This window comes from Mus musculus, chromosome 11, assembly GCF_000001635.26.
Source record: "Mus musculus strain C57BL/6J chromosome 11, GRCm38.p6 C57BL/6J".
Taxonomy (NCBI): domain Eukaryota; kingdom Metazoa; phylum Chordata; class Mammalia; order Rodentia; family Muridae; genus Mus; species Mus musculus.
The window spans coordinates 102657789-102662732 of record NC_000077.6 but is presented as its reverse complement, the minus strand read 5'-3'; the positions used below and the strand labels follow the sequence as shown (position 1 = coordinate 102662732).

General features: G+C 45.5%; 1 pseudogene; it reads left to right on the top strand.

Moving 5' to 3' along the window:
• On the top strand, window positions 2804-3678 carry Psmb5-ps (proteasome (prosome, macropain) subunit, beta type 5, pseudogene; annotated as a pseudogene).

Sequence of the window (4944 nt, the reverse complement as noted above, 5' to 3'; positions counted from 1 at the left end):
GGCTGTCCTGGATGTCGAGGATGGCCTCGAACTCACAGAGATCCACCTGCTTCTGCCTCTGGAGTACTGGGATTAAAGGTATGTGCTCCTAATGCCCAGGTCACATTTTGGATTTTTCTTCTTTGAATAGAGTTTAGTTTTTAGAGACACTTTAAGGCTACAGGAAATCTGAAAGCACAAAGGGTTTCCTTGTGCCTCCACTCCGACACATGCAGCTTCTCCCAACGTCAGCATCCTGCCCTGGACTACTCCCCTGCTAACAATCAACCGATCTCTGATGCATCCTTCCCACTGCCGTCCACAGCCCGCAGAGAGTTCACTCTTGCTGCAGCAATTTCAATGGGATGACATGTGTCCCTGGTTGAGGTAACATATGAAATATTTCACCGCCTTAAAATAAAGTCTCATGTTGGGCTGCAGAAAGTGTGGACGACCCTTGCAAGTGGACTTGAATTTAGTCTCAGTCCTTTGTTAGGTGGCTCACTACCTCCTGTAACGCCAGCTCCAGGGGGATCCACGGCCCTCTGGCCTTCACAGGTGCCTGCACTTGTGCACACACCAACACAGACACACATACCTACAACATAATTTTTAAATAAATAAATAAATAAATCCTTGTCCCACCTATCCGTCACGAATGAATACATGAAGCCTCTCGACATGCCCCTGGAAACCCTTGATCTTTGTACAGTATTCATAACTTTGCCCTTTTCCAAAATCTCACCTAGGATTATACAGTATTTGGCCTTTGCAGATTGGCATCTTTCCCTTGGTTCTCTGCTCTGGGGATTCCTCAGCGCCTTTTCGCGGCATTATAGAGAGGAGTTTTGGTTTGTTTTGTTTGTTTGTTTGTTTTCTTCAGATTTTGAAACCTGAACCTTTATTTGACAACTGATTGTTAAAACCCAATCAGCCCAGCTGGATGCCACCACCAGCCGCCCCGCCCTCACAGATCTAGGTTGTGCTCCTTCACGGCCTCCAAGCCTGGATCTTCGGACGGACGCAAATCAGGCTCGTCAGCCCACTCTGGCTTCACTTTCCCTTGCACTCTGCCACATTAGCCACAGGTTGACTTCTGAAGGTGATAGGCCACAGAACCATGACCATGGCACACACTTTCCAAATGATGAACCCACCGAGATCCACCTGCCTCTGCCTCCCGCCGAGTGCTGGGATTAAAGTTGCACTCCCACAAGCCTCTTGCTCATTTCTCTCTTTTTAAAAAATATTTATTTATTTATTATATATAAAGTACACTATAGTTGTCTTCAGACACAGAAGAGGGCATCAGGTCTCATTACAGATGGTTGTGAGCCACCATGTAGTTGCTGGGATTTGAACTCAAGACCTCTAGGAAGAGCAGTCAGGGCTCTTAACCACTGACCCATCTCTCCAGCCCTTGCTCATTTCTCTTTAACACTCATCATTCTACTTTCCTGATGTTCCATGTGCCACTAACCTACTGAAGGGTATGTTTGACAGTTAGGAATTACGCTGCTATGAACATCAGTGTTCAGGTTTTGTATTCCCAGGTTTTAAAGTCATGTGATGAACACCAAGGATGTCAACTGCTATAATGTATGGAAAAATGATAGTGTTGTAAGACACTGTCAAAGTGATACCATTTTACTTTCTCTCTAGCAATGAGCAAGAATGGCGGCTTGGTGCTGTCAGTCCTTTGGCTTTTAGCCATTTGATTAAACAGGTTGTGACATCTCACTATTGAACAATGTTCTTTGGCCATGCTGGGAATCAAACCCAGGGCCTCACACATGTTAAGCAACTACAAAAGAAACTGCAAAAGAACATTGGCACCTACTGCCAAAACCAGCGAGCCGAGTTCCATCCCTGGGACCCACTTGACATAAGGAGAGAACAACCTCCCCAAAGTTGTCCTCTGACACTCATGTTTGTGCCCTGGCACACAGCTCACCCCTCACCCGACAAAGGAAATAAATATGTATATTTATGTAAATATAAAAAGTCAAGTGCTCTGTCACCAAGCTCCACCCTCAGGCACCACGCTCGCTTTTCACCTTCTTGTTTAAGTATCTCTGGCTTCTTACTGCATTTCTGGGATTGTTTGTTTGTTTTTACTTCTCCAGTTACTAGATGAGCAATTTACAACAGGTGATCATTAGACCAACAGCATCGGCACCACATGGGAAACTGGTTAGAAATGCATGGGTTTGGGCCCCACCAAGACTTACTAAATGAGAACCTGTGGAGATGTGGCCCAGTGGTGTGTATATTAACAGCCTTCCTATTGATGCAAACTAAGGCTTGGAAACGCTCTTGTGGACCAGCTTCATTGCTATGGTAACCTCCAACCACCTGTAGCTATGAGATCTTGTAAGGTGGCTAAGAGGAATACAGATTGTACTGTGAATGTTAACTATACCCCAGGATTCCAAAGAAAAAGACTTAGTTGAAAAAAAAAGTGAACTATCTCATTAATACTTTTTATATTGATAAAATTGAAACTAGGATATTTTTGCTATGTGGAATTGAATAAAGCAATGTTAAAGGTAATTTTACCTGTTTCTAGTTTTTTTTTAAAACATGGAGTAGGCTCTGGAGAGGTGGCTCAGTGGTTGAGGTCAGTTACTGCTCTTCTAGAGGACCTTGCAAGTTCGGTTCCCAGCACCCACATAGCAGCTTACAACTGACCGCCATCCCAGTCCCAGGAGAAGGAACACCCTCTTCTGACCTTCTTGGGTATCAGGCATACATACAGTACATAGATATACATACAGACAAAACAACCAAACATAAAATCATTTTTTAAATAAAAGGGCTTGCTAAACATGGTGCTGGCTAGCTTGTTGCAGTGGCCGATGCCGGTGAATCAGCACGGATTTTTTGGACAGGTGGTTCAGATCTGCTGGACTTGGGTCCGGGGAGTCCTGGTGATGGGCTGAGCCTACCAGGGCTGAGCCTAGCGGCGCTGAGCTGGGGTGTCCGGGAGGAGCCGCGAATCGAAATGCTTCACGGAGCCACCACTCTGGCCTTCAAGTTTCTCCATGGAGTCATTGTTGCAGCAGATTCCCGGGCCACAGCAGGTGCTTATATTGCTTCCCAGACGGTGAAGAAAGTGATAGAGATCAACCGGTACCTTCTGGGCACCATGGCTAGGGGTGCAGCGGATTGCAGCTTCTGGGGGCGCTTGACAGTGTCGAATCTATGAGCTTCGCAATAAGGAACGCATCTCGGTCGCGGCAGCCTCCAAGCTGCTCGCTAACATGGTGTATCAGTACAAAGGCATGGGGCTGTCCATGGACACCATGATCTGTGGCTGGGATAAAAGAGGCCCTGGCCTCTACTATGTAGACAGCGAGGGGAACAGGATCTCTGGGACCGCCTTCGCAGTGGGGTCTGGCTTTGTGTATGCTTATGGCGTTATGGATCGAGGCTACTCCTATGACCTAAAAGTGGAGGAGGCTTATGATCTGGCCTGCCAAGCCATCTACCAAGCCACCTACAGAGATGCCTATTCCGGAGGAGCAGTCAACCTCTACCACGTGCAGGAGGACGGCTGGATCCGGGTGTCCAGTGACACTGTAGCTGACTTACATGACAAGTATAGTAGTGTATCTGTCCCCTGAGGGAAGGTGGATTCGGCTGTTTGCATCTCTAGGGTGGCTTTCCCTGGCTATGATAAATAATAGTACCCCCTTCAAAAAAAAAAAAAAAAAGGAAGACGTGGAACGGTTGGAGAGATGGGCCCCATTGGTAGAGCCGCCTAGGCATAAGAATCTGAGTCTGGGGGCTGGTGAGATGGCTCAGTGGGTAAGAGCACCCGACTGCTCTTCCGAAGGTCCGAAGTTCAAATCCCAGCAACCACATGGTGGCTCACAACCATCTGTAATGAGATCTGATGCCCTCTCTTCTGGTGCATCTGAAGACAGCTACAGTGTACTTACATATAATAAATAGATAAATAAATAAATAAATCTTAAAAAAAAGAAAAAAAGAAAAAAAAGAATCTGAGTCTGGATGCTTAGCAGCCACATAAGAGCCAAGCATGCCTTAATCCCGGTAAGACAGATGGATCCCAGGGGCTTGCTGCCCAGCCAGTGTAGATGAAACGGTAAACCCTAGCTTCACTAAAGTATCCTTTCTGGGATGGAGAGATGTCTTAGTAGTTAAGGGCACTGGCTGCTCTTCCAGAGAATCCAAGTTCAATTCCCAACACCCAAAGGGAGGCTCACAACTGTCATTAACTACAATTCCAGGGGATATGGAACCCTCAGACAGACAGACAGACAGACAGGCAGGCAGGCATCCAGGCAAAACACCAATGCACATAAAATAAAAATAAATAAATCTTTTTTTTAAAAGACCCTCTTTCAAAAACTACGTGAGATTAAAGAAGACAGTAAATATTCCCTCACACAAACCTACACAAGTACACACATATGTACTCTCAAAAAATTTTATAAATAATACAAAGTTTCCAGAATTTTTTTCTGCTATTGTTTTTCTTTTCTGTTGGGACTAGAACTCTAGTCAACATGAATAAAATGATAGGTAAGTACTCTACCACTGAGTTACACTTTTAGCCCTAGAGACCTTGCACTAGGTACTGACTCACTCTGTAGACCTGGCTGGCCTGGAGCACCTCCCAAAGGTTGGAATTAAAGGTCAAATATTTGGCCCCTTCATGCTTTCAAGTTCACCATCATCAGTAGTAGTAATAGTAGCAGTGTATGAGTGTGCGTGTGTGCATGTGAGTGTGCGTGACGTGCATGTGTGTGCGTGCGTGTGTGAGTGTGTGTGCATGTGTGTGTGTGTGTGTGTGTGTGTGTGTGTGTGTGTGTGTTTGTATTAGTATACACAGGTACAAGCATGGAGGTCAGAGGGCAACTTTCAGGATCAAGCCTTGCCTGACATTTATTTCTATATAGTCCATAAGCTAAGAATGTTTTTTAACTTGTAATAATT